Here is a 12863-nt window from a genome sequence, read left to right on the forward strand (position 1 = left end):
GAATAACAAGTGATCGTGTGTGGCTGCTCGCTTCTCCCGAACAACAGTTTGACATTTTAAAAACAGGGAGTTGTGGATGAAAAAGATTTACTTCTTCTTGCCGGTGGGTGGGTGAAAGGGGAGGGGGAGGGGAGGGAAAGGGTTGTGCAATATACAAATCTCTCGGCCCTGAGCTTCCGGGATGTTCGCACAAAGACAGAGAGCCACTGCAGCGCGCCGGTAATGTTTTATATAATTAATTTTTTTGAGTCACATATTTTTGTTTGGCTTCCCGGTGGATTCGGAATCTCGGATGCGTGATGGCAGGTCTCTCTTTTGCTTTTTTTGTGTGTGTTGTAGTTGAGTTCACATCTGCTTTGTGGTGAAGAGAAATGAATTCTATAATTTCATTACACGTTCAGCTGTGTGGTGGAATTTTATTTTACGGTTGGTGCATTTATTAAGATAAGGACTTTGAAAATTAATTGCCAGTGTGGGATTGGTCGGCTCTTTCCGGTTGAGTTGTTTAACTGAATTTATCACCGCAGAATGCTTGTTGTAGGAAATAATATCAATATGTTACTTAAAGCGGATTCACCCCACTCTAGAAAAACAATAATTTCAACTAAGATGCGGAAGTCATTTCTGGTCACGTGTGAAAGTTTTAGCCTCAGGTTGTGAGTTGGTAGTAGAATAGCCAATGTGAAAGTCATCCCCGCAGAATGCGATAACCGAAATCAAACAACGAGTCTTCAAGGATTAATAAAGTGACGGAAATTCGGGTTCCCTTGACAGTCCTTAACCATTGGCGTTGTCGGTCGCAAAATCATATTATTCTAAACCCTCGGGCAAATGTACCTACATTTCTGGGGGAGAATTCCTCTACGCTACACTTTTGCACTGCCAAAAACCATCGATTCACCACTCGATATCGATAATAGCCTTAGATGGGGTTTGACGCCTTTTACGTCAGAGGAGTAAATTCGAGGGAGGAATGAATACAAATAGAAAGGACTTTCTCCCCTTGTAATCGTCGTATGTGGAACATACGTAGGCGACCCTCTGGGTTATTTTTATGTTTTGCTTGCAATGTTTGTATATACAAGAAATTACCTCGATTCTTGGTCTGCAGCTTGGTTTTGCAAGTGATATTTGCAAATTGTGACATATTTATACAGCCATTCCATAGCAAAACGATATAGTGGTTCTCAGAATTTCGTAAAAATTTGTAGTTTTGTTCCTCATCGCAAACTATTAGACCCGTATTTTTTTTTTTTCATGTTACCATTTCTATGTTAGGGTCAGGCATGGAAAATCATTTGCATTCATTTCGTGCATTCATTTCCATTCATTTGCCTCTAACTTTTTTCTTCAACAGCATTCCGCAAAATAATGTAGGGGAAATGTTTGTAATATCGGCCTAAGTGTCCCCAATTTGGGCCCATACATTGATTCAGCAATCAACTAAATTTTCAATACCTGCCAAAAATATCCATCAGTACCGCCCCAATGACGCGATCATCTAGATATAATTGATTAATAGAAGATTTTTAGCGATGAGCCCCATCTTAGATCCATAGGCCAACATTAGAGCCATTTCCCCGATATAGCTTTTGTAGATTTTGTTTGTTTTTTTTTTTTAATTACTTTATTTGTACAGGCTCAATCGAATAAACTTTACAGAGCCAAGTTATCATTTTCTTTATACATTATAAATGTCTTAAATCTAAAATTAAAGAATTGGAACCGATTACTCGCGGTCTTCTCGAGGTTAGTGGATGACAATTGTTTGGATCGGGAGAGGGAAAAGGAGATTTGGAATATGATTTATGATTCAAAAATTTCACTATTTCTAAAACATATACTTAATCCTATCGACGTTATATCAACTCTGTAATTATACAATTATTACAGAAACAAATCTACAAAAAAAAATACACACACACATACAAAACACAAACTAAACACAAGGTTAATCAAACTAACAATCTATGGTTAATATTCTTCAAGAAAACATATATGAGTTGCATAAACTCCAGATCGCGTCTAGCCAAAATGTCCCGAACTGGAACATTAGGTTGTCTACCTCGAGCCCGAAGTGAATCGTACAGTTCAGATCTGACTCCGCGATGCTCAGCACAAGACCAAATAATGTGATCTGCGTCCTGGTAACCTTGTCCACATTCACAGAGATTACTGTCCCCCAGCTCAACACGGAGCAAGTGAGCGTTTAACGAGTAGTGATTGGACATGAGGCGAGACATCATACGAATGAAGTCTCGACCCACATCCAACCCCTTGAACTAAGGACACTTCGACACCTTAGGGATGATTGAATATAATCATTGTCCCAAACTCCCTTCACTCCATTTATTTTGCCAGCTGGCGAGTGACTGATGACCATAAATGAAGAAAAATTCATCGTAGGCGATTTGTCGATCGTAAATATCACCTTTGCAAGCGAGTCCGCCTTCTCATTGCCCGGAATCGAGCAATGAGATGGGACCCATGCAAAGGTGATGACAAAAGATCTTAAAGATAAAGCAGTTAGAAGCTCTCGTATTTTCATGAGAAAATACGAGGAGTGCTTTACCGGCCTCATGGAGCGAATAACCTCGACAGAACTGAGACTATCCGTAAAAATAAACTAATGATCTGGTGCAAGTGAGGCGATCGTTTCTAGCGTATAATGTATTGCCGCCAGTTCAGCAACATATACGGAACAAGGAGCATGAAGCATTCGAGAGACGCTATGAAATTCGTTATAAATACCAAAACCTGCGGACGCCTCTATTAGTGATCCATCTGTGAAGAACGATCTTGCGGAATCAACTTGGCCAAACTTTGCAGCGAAAATTGACGGAGCAATCATGGAACGATGATGCTCTGGGATTCCGCGAATCTCTTGCGTCATGGATAAATCAAATAGAACAGAATTGTCGAAGTCGGAGAAGCAAACACGATAGGAATTATGCTGCGAAGGGCTGACATCCTGTGTTATGTACACGTAGTACAATGATATAAAACGAGTTTGAGGGTTTAGCTCAAGAAGCTTCTCAAAGTTTGCAATCACCAGTGGGTTCATAATTTCACAACGGGTGAGGAGAACCAGCCCAAGGCTGAAAGCCTCTCTAATAAAGATAAATAATAATAATAACGGGTGAGGAGCCTGAGGGATAATTCCGAAAACCGATCAGAGAGTGGCAACATGCCCGCTAACTCACTAAGATTTTTTTACAGGAGTCAGTATTTTTTTACTGGGTTTTTGAATTACTGAAAAAGTCGGTAAGAATTCAAATGACCGTTATCCGTAAGGAATCAATGAACTCGACCAATTTTATTTTCTATCATTAAATGGGGTTAACAGAACTAAGTTTGTACAAGTTCATAACAAATTTTCTCATTCATAAATTTTCCACAGATTTTTAAACTTTCCGCAATTCAAAAACTTGGTAAAAGCGTACTGACTGGATTAGTGTGAACACTTCGAGACTCATCGTATGAGTCGAGTGCATGCATTCTAACGCGATACGAAGACAACGATACTGGATCCGTTCCAGTTTGATGATGTGCGTTTTAGCCGCCGACTGGAAGCAAAAACTACCGTACTCTAAAACCGATAAAATCGTTGTCCGGTACAACGTTAGAAGATCTTGCGGATGGGCTCCCCACCACGTTCCGGTAATTGTTCGGTGAAAATTGATCCTTTGTTGGCATTTCAGATACTCAATGTGGGATCTCCAGGTGCATTTGGAATCTAACCAGACCCCAAGATATTTGAAAGACATGGAATGAGTGATCGGCTTACCCAAAAGTTGAAGCTTCGGTTGTGCTGGGCTATGCTTCCTAGAAAAAACGACCAACTCAGTTTTCTCCGTGGAGAATTCGATACCTAGCTGGATAGCCCAAGTAGACAAATTGTCTAAGGTATCCTGTAAGGGTCCTTGCAGGTTGACCCCTTTGGGCCCTGTCGTAGACACTACGCCATCATCTGCAAGTTGTCTCAACGTGCAGTTGTCCCTTAGACAATTGTCAATTTCTCTGACGTAGAAATTATACAGAAGGGGGCTTAAACATGAGCCCTGGGGGAGACCCATGTAGCTAAATCGTGAAGCTGTAGAGTTTCCATGAGAAAAGCTCATATGTTTCTCTGACAGCAAATTGTACAAAAAGTTATTAATTAATGGAGAAAGGCCACAAGCGTGGAGTTTGTCTGAAAGGACTTCAACCGATACTGAATCAAAAGCCCCCTTGATATCCAAGAAGACAGAAGCCATTTGCTCTTCATTAGCAAAAGCCAACTGAATTTCAGTGGAAAGCAACGCGAGACAGTCGTTCGTTCCCTTGCCCCTACGGAAACCAAATTGAGTATCTGAGAGTAGGTGGTTCAACTCAACCCATTTGTCCAGGCGAAAAAGGATCATTTTCTCCAACAATTTTCGAATACACGATAACATCGCAATGGGATGATACGAATTGTGATCTGACGCGGGTTTTCCAGGCTTTTTAATGGCTATAACTCTCACCCGCCTCCAATCATCCGGAACAATATTAAGCTCCAGGAACTGACCAAACAAGTTCAACATGCGCCTCTTAGCGACGTCTGGGAGGTTCTTGAACAAGTTGAACTTGATTCTATCAGCCCCCGGAGCCGAATTGCCACATGAAAGGAGTGCAAGTGAGAGCTCCAGAACTTGAGAATCCAACGATCTGAGTACTCCTCGCTCTCGTTGTTCGAAGACCGGTTACGCATCCTTCGCGCCGCGTTCCAAAGCGTATTCATCGACGTTTCGCGCGATAATCCGTCCACGAATTGCCGCCAGTATCCGCGTTTCTTGGCTTTGATGAGGCTCTTGAGTTCGCGTTCAAGAGCCGAGTACGCTTCGAAATGTACGGGTGTTCCACGTTTCCGGAAAAGCTTAAACGCGTCGGACTTTTTACGATAAACCTCAGTGCATTGCTGGTCCCACCAAGGGGAAGGAGGTTTCCTACGGAAGACGTTCCTGGAACCGGCCGAGTTTGAGCTTGAAGCGCGCTGTCCAAGATCAGATTGGAGAGGAGGTTATATTCCTCCAACGGTGGAAGCCCTTCTACCGACGTTAGGGCATCTTCTATCACATTCTTGAACTTTGTCCAATCGATATTACGGGTAAGATCGTACGCGACGTTAACGGGTTCCGACGGATTGAACCCACTGGCAACTGAAACTTTGATCGGCAAGTGATCACTACCGTGGGGATCTTGGATCACATTCCACGTGCAATCCAACGATAATGAGTTAGAGCAAAGTGTGAGTTCTAATCTGCTTCCATTCGAGGATGGGCCAGCCAAACGTGTTACTTCTCCATTGTTAAGAATTGTCATATTAAAGCTGTCGCAGAGGTCATATATCAAAGTAGAACGGTTGTCATCATACAGTTCACCCCAGCCTGTACCGTGGGAATTGAAATCTCCCATAATCAACCGTGGAGCAGGAAGTACCGAACAGATATCTGAAAGTTGTTTTCGATTAACAACGGCTCTAGGAGCAATATATACAGAAGCAATACAAAGGCTCTTACCTTTAATGGTAGCCTGACATGCGACAACTTCAATACCTGGAAATTGTGGAAGATTCACTCTATAGAAGGAATGGCACTTTTTGATCCCCAAAAGTACTCCTCCTCCACGCGAATCCTCACGATCCAGTCGAATATTTAATGTTAAAATCATAAAAAGGAAGATCGATATCTGAAGAGAGCCAAGTTTCACAAACAGCAAATGCATCACAATCATTATTGTGAATTAAAAACTTAAAAGAATCTAATTTAGGAATGAGACTTCGACAATTCCACTGTAGAACAGTGATCAAGTCCCCGACCTCGTTTGGAAAATTATCCATCGAAGGAAATGATTGCTGCAATGAGGGGCCACTTCAATGTCAATTGCTTCAAGAGGGTCTTCACAGAAGGAAGCATTGCCAGAAAAATGCTTTTGAGAGGATCAGAAATATTGAGGTACTTGAAAATATCGTCCACGATTTTATCAAATGAGAACAACCCGGATGAAGAAGGGGCTTCTGTTCTTAAAAATGGGCCATCAGGGGTTTTTGATGTCCCCGGGAGAGATGGAAAGTTCTGGTTATAGTCAGTTCTGCGGAAACCAGGAGGAGTAGAAGCCTCCTTTTTTCCATCACTCCTTGATTTGGGTAAGCTGATTTGGGGTTCCTTATCTGCAACTTTCCGCGAACGGATGCGTTTTCGTTTCCGTGCAGAACCTTCCGGAAAACTGAAAGAAACTCCCTCCTCAGCCAAGTCAGAGTCAGACTCGTCATCAGACAAAACAGCAAAGGGATTTTTGTCGTTGGTTGATGGTGTGGCTGTTTTTAGCATTGCTGCAAAAGACTGCCTGGAACGCTCCTTAAGAGAGCGTTCTAGTTTCTCCCCGCGTTGTTTGTACGCCGGGCACGATGAGAGACCATGAGGAGTTCCCTTACAGTACACGCATTTTGGTGCAGTGACTGTGCAGGCGCTATCCTCGTGCTTCTCCCCGCATTTGGAACAGCGTGCCTTGCTGCCACAGTGAGAGGCCGTATGTCCCAACTGTTTGCAGTTTTGGCAGTTCATGACCCGAGGAACAAACAAACGCACAGGTAGCCGAAGTTTTCCCAACTCGATGTAGTGAGGAAGGGCTGATCCAGAAAAGGTCACCCGAAACGAGTCTGTGGGGGTAAAGCTCTTTTTATCCTCGCTGAAAGATACTGAGGTCAGCTTCTGGACTTCCAGTATCTCAACCGTGGGAAGCAAGGGGTTCTTGAAACGGCCAACCGCTTGCTTCGCCAAGATCTCGGGGGTCAGACTCGCTTCGGTGACCACACCTTCGATCTCCACATTACGAGCTGGGATGTACACTCTATACTCGAGTGTAAAGAGCTGGGAGGCAGCAATCTCGTTTGCTTGTTTCAGGTTAGAGACGACAACGCGAAGTTTATTGTACCTCACCTTCGAGATTTCGTTCACGGCCGAGAACCGCTTCGTCAGATCAATAGTAATTTGCATTACATTCAAAGGTTTCTTTTTGGGCTGAAAGTAAACAACCCATGGGCCAGTCGAGTCTTCTGGGTAGGCTCACGATCGGGGGCTTATCTGTCTCTGTCCATTACCAGACTGAGATGACGAACCAGGGAAGGCATCATCTGTCTTCTGCGAAGAAGTACGTTTTCGACCCTTCTTGCCATCGCGTGGCAAAGAAGTGTCATCTTCCGACAAAACGTCCATTTCGTCTTCCGACAAAATGTCGCAAAACGCTCTACCACTGCAACGATAATCAAAATTACTCGGACACAATACACGAAAAAAAATACTAACACAGAAACACAAACTTAAAATTCAAGAGATGGGAGAAAGAAAGAAACAAGAACAAAAACTTATCTGATAATCCTATACTACTACCACCGAGCGTTTACACAGCAGCAGCGGAGCGACGCGCAGCTTTGATGATCTTCGATCCGCGTGTGCGGGCGGTCTTCGTTGGTGTGTGCTTGTATGAAGCTCGGCACTCAGCTGAACACACGAGATGGAAATTGGATGAGCGGTTTGAATGTGGAGGCAGATGCTGACACTCGATGACGATGATCCGTGTGCACAGGTATGCGTGACCACGCACCGATGGTGCGCAAAATGGTTGGCGAATTGGCAATCGCAAAAACAATTTTCTTTCCGATGATGCCGAAAACACACTTTCTTCTCAGAAAAAAAACTCACTTTTTGATAAATTTATCGGGAATTATGCCAGGAATCACTAAGCGAGAAAAACTGATTATTTACGTCAGATAATAGCGAGAAAACTTCCACATTAACGGAGCGCGTAACAAGTCGACCGTACTTCTTGCTAGGACGCAGTGGTGTGTGAAGATTTACTTATTAGCTACAACTTTTGTTAGCAAGTCAAATCCGTATCTCTGATGCATGACGAACCAAAGCGAACAGAAGCCACAACTGTTTTTCAGTGAATGTATTTTACATTCACTGAAAAACAGTAACAACCCTAATAAAAATTGTATGGTTAATTTGCTTAACGACGTGTTCTGGGTATCATCCAAACCATTTGTGGAATAGTTCAATAATTTGGGTTATCGTTCGTTTATGGTTATTTTTTATTAGGGAAGTTCTGCCCGCTCTAGTTCGTGATGCATAAGAGATACAGATTTTTGTTATGACCAAAAGTTGTAGTTAATAACAAAACCTACGAAAACTCTATACATCATTTTGCGGAATGTTGTTGATGAAAAAAGTTAGAGGCAAATGAATGCAAATGAATGCAAATGAATGTATGAAATGAATGCAAATGATTTTCCATGCCTGGTTAGGGTTGCCCAAAAAAAAATGTTTTTTTTTCAAAAATGACTTTTTTCAAAATCTTTTGATTTTTGAACCACAAGGCCGATTTCAAAGATCAAAATATCTAAAAAAGAGTAATTAAAAATACTTTCTGGAAAAATATATTGATATTAAGAGAATTGGATTTTGTATTGAAAAACATTGATTGCATTTTTTTTATGGTTTTCATGGTTTGTACATAGAGGCCGCAATATGTTTATATTTTTCCTTGAAATTTTAGGCTTTTTTATCACAAAATCAGCGATGTGTTTTCATTCGTTTTTGAGTAATTTTTTTTTAAGTTATCAGGTTTTGGGGTTTTGCTCAATACTCCTATGTGTCTGATCTACCATGCGTCTCTATCGGCTTATAGCGACTGTAACATGGTCACGACGCATGGTAGTCTAGTCGCATAGCAGTATTGAGCGAAAGCGAAGGGACAGCCCTATTGGGTTGTACGCAATGGTGACGTAGGACTACGTGGTATTATATAATAAATGGTAATGTGTATCTTTATTCAGCCAGGTATTAATCTGAACCATACTTTAAATATTTTCCTTACCTCATTTTTATGTTTTCACTTTCTGTTCTATTTACTATCGTACAGATTTGTCTTGAATCTGATGAAATATTGCTTGGTGCCAATGCCCATGATTGTGGTGGATAATTAAATTTTATATTCAACAGATTGCGTTCAACGTATCGGCCATCGTATAATGGCCACGTCAAGCAGACCGCTCGTAAGTCCACCGGAGGAAAAGCTCCTCTCAAACAGATGTAGGAGTGAAGAAGTCTCACCGCTACCGGCCAGGAACTGTCGCTCTGCGTGAGATCCGTCGTTACCAGAAATCGACCGAGCTGCTGACTGCAAGTTGCCTTTCAAGCGTCTGGTCCGTGAAATCGCCCAGGACTTCAAGACCGATCTGTGCTTCCAGAGCTCGGCCGTTAATGGCCCTACAGGAATTCAGCGAGGCCTATCTGGTCGGTCTGTTCGCCATCCATGCCAAGCGTGTCACAATTAATTCATGTTCCATATTCGGTTTTCACAATGTCCCCATATAGAAATCACAGACGTTCTACGTCAAAACCGTACAGTTGTGTCATGGATGCAACCTCTTATTCTTTTTGTCAACATTATTTTCACAATGCAAATCAACTGATTTCTTATCGCAATTTGTGGCCCTGAAAAGGGCCGATTGATTGTTTGGATGGTACGTATTTACTTGGAGCTAGTGTACTTGGTGACGGTCTTGGTTCCTTCAGAGACAGCGTGCTTGGCCAACTCACCCGGAAGCAGCAGACGGACAGCAGATTGGATTTCGCGACTCAGCAGCAATACGTTCGAAGATGTCATTGACGAAGCTGTTCATGATGCTCATGGCCTTCGACGAGACTCCGGTGTCCGGGTGGACCTGCTTCAACACCTTGTAGATGTAGATGGCATAGCTTTCTTTCCTACGCTGTCTCCTCTTCTTCTTCTCTCCCTTGACGATGACTTTCTGCGCCTTTCCGGACTTCTTGGCGGCCTTTCCACTGGTTTTCGGTGCCATAGTTTAGCTGTTTGCTTCGGTAGAGGATAACTGATAGTCGTTTCGACGGTGGTGTCTCGTTTTGTGCCCGTAGCATAAGAAGCGAAACTCCTTCCCTTTTCAGTATTTTGCTTCCCACTGTATGTATTGTACCCTCCCTGTATTAATAATATGCTACTCGACACAGGTATAAGTATACCCTCGATGAGTGAAATAAACCAACCTATCTGGTCGGTGTGTGACGGTGCGAAAAAATCCGGTAATCCTGTGCACCGACGAGAGCATGTTTACCGTCGATCCCGTATCAAATTCCAGAACCGGCCGGTATATTAGTATTAGTGTATCTGACCAAGCATCCTGCTAGTGTTATGGTGTTTGGATTGGTGGCTTCCGATGGCAAAAAAAAATTGACCCGGTGTCCATTCCAGAAGGCGACAAGGTCAACACGGAGGTCTACATCGGGATTTTAAGTAAGTATGTTCTTCCATGGATCAAAGAACAGTACGATCCGAAGCCAAATGTTGTATTTCGACAAGATGGGGCTCCGTGCCACACCTCACACCATTTACGAATCAAACCGGGTGTTCGTAAATCGAATTAGTGCGTAAAAAAAACTCATTATTTGGAATTTACATCGTAAGAAGAGGTTTTTGAAAATATTATCAAATACCCCACAGTATTGGTATTTTTGGAATTCGGCGTGACGTGTTAGAACCGGAAATCCATGTCTAGCCCTATTTTGAAATTCTAGATGGTGGCATCCGGTTATAGAAAATCAGATAAATACTAGGAAAAATACTGTTAAATAACCCACAGTATGGATATTTTTGGAATCAGAGTAACGTGTAGGGACCGAAAATCGATTTCTGACGCCATTTTGAAATTCAAGATGGCGGCTTCTGGTTTCAGAAAATCAGAAAAATACTGTCAAATACCCCAAAATACGAGTATTTTTAGAATCGGGGAGACGTGTATGGACCGGAAATCGATGTCTGACGCCATTTTGAAATTCAAGATGGCGGCTTCTGGTTTCATAAAATCAGAAAAATACTGTTAAATAATCCAAAGTATAGATATTTTTGGAATCAGAATAACGTGTAGGAACCGCAAGTCCCTGTATGATGTCATTTTGAAATAAAAGCTGGCGGCTTCCGGTTACAGACAAACAGAAAAAATACTATCAAATACCCCACAATATAGGTATTTTTGGAATCGGAGTGACGCATAGGGACAGGAAATACATGTCCGACGCCATTTTGATTTCCAAGTTGATGAAATCCAGCCATCTTCTTCTTATTTTTCTTCGCATGGCAAGCTTATTGCTTATCGCATATTTGCTTATTGCTTGCTCTCAACTTAGTATTCTAGATGCACTGTCACAGTTGTTAATTGAGAGCTTTCGATGCCTGTACCATTTTTGCATTAGTATAATTGTGTGGCAAGTACAATCACACTCTATGCTCAGGGAAGTCGAAAAAGATTCCAATCCGAAAAATTCCTAGACCGGACCGGGAATCGAACCCAGCCAGCATGATCTTGCTTTGTAGCTGCGCCTTTACCGACTGAGCTAAGCCCCAATTCAACCACCATTTTGGATCAAAATAGCGTCAGACATCGATTCCTGGTCCCTCCATGTCACTCCGATGCCAAAAATACCCATATTGTGGGGTATTTTACTGTATTTCCCAGTTTCCCAAAACCGCTAAAAAGATAGACGTAAATTGAATACTGCGTAAAGATTTCGTAAACGGAGGTTTCTGTGTGTTTGGAAACAATCTAGATGATCTCCAGATATAGCTTAAAGAGGAAATACACATGCACCTGTCCACCAACCATAAGGCATTGAACAACTTTTCTATATGTCCAGGATCACGAAATATTCCATGTTGGAACCAATTAGTCCAAATTACACATGCTACGTGGACTCCGTATATGTGGTTTCCATATACTTATGCGGTCCGTATTAAGCGCACTATCAGAGGGATAGCTGTACTCCGCAGGATTAGGCCATTCATTCATTGGTACGGTAAGCTGAAGGCTGCATGACACCGGGCATTAGAGGTTATCTGTGTGGTGGACTTCTACGATGGTTCGAGACCCCTCTCCCCTCTGTAAGGGGGACTCCCGTATAAATGAAACAGAATTTTCAGCGTAACTCGAGAGGTAATCAAGCAAAAGGAACCAATTTTGGCATGTATCGGTCATATGGGGTAGCATGTTTTTTTTTTTTAAATTGGCGCATAAACTCAAGCTAATATTGAATCCCGATCAAGGCCGGGCACACTCAGCCAGTAGAATATAATAACACTTAAATAAACTTCTTACGTGATCGAACACCATTTAGCATTACCTTTTATACCATATTACCAATATACTTCACTCTTCCATTTTCTATACATCCCGCAGCACACAGAAACTGTTCACGGCCCATGAGATTAACCCAAATGCGAGTTCAGTTTACGCATAAATCTAAATATAGAGCAGAATCTTAGCGATAAGTAAATTTGCCTCAGATTTTTCCAGAAAAAAAATTAACGATAATGAGAAAAGTAAAGATTGCATTCTCTATCTCTATTGGTACTTAAGGCTGACTAAAAGTAAATTGGTACACACAAAAAGACCTGTAAATTGAGATTCAATAAGTTTAAAAAGTCCATTAATGGTTGCTTTACAGTACTTTTATTAAAACTTCACAGTTACAGCATTAGATATTTCCATTTCTCGAACCTTCCACTAGATGGAGTCCATCAGCACCCGCACAGTGGAAACGGACACCCGCATTTGCTGGATGTTCTTGACTGCTCCGCCGTTTCGTCCAAGTCGCTGCTTTGAAGGTGCCCAGTATTTTTCGATTGGTCGAAATTCCGGGCAACTCGGAGGATTCATTAGCTTGGGGATAAAATTGATTTTGTTGGCAGCATACCACTACAGAACCATCTTAGAGTAGTGGCAGCTGGCCAAATCGGGCCAAAATATGCTTGTGGATGAACGGCAAGAC

The sequence above is a fragment of the Ochlerotatus camptorhynchus genome, unplaced genomic scaffold, assembly GCF_037179485.1.
Source record: "Ochlerotatus camptorhynchus isolate MF236.1 unplaced genomic scaffold, CSIRO-AGI_Acam_v1.1 ptg000432l, whole genome shotgun sequence".
In the NCBI taxonomy this organism is placed as follows: Eukaryota; Metazoa; Arthropoda; class Insecta; order Diptera; family Culicidae; genus Ochlerotatus; species Ochlerotatus camptorhynchus.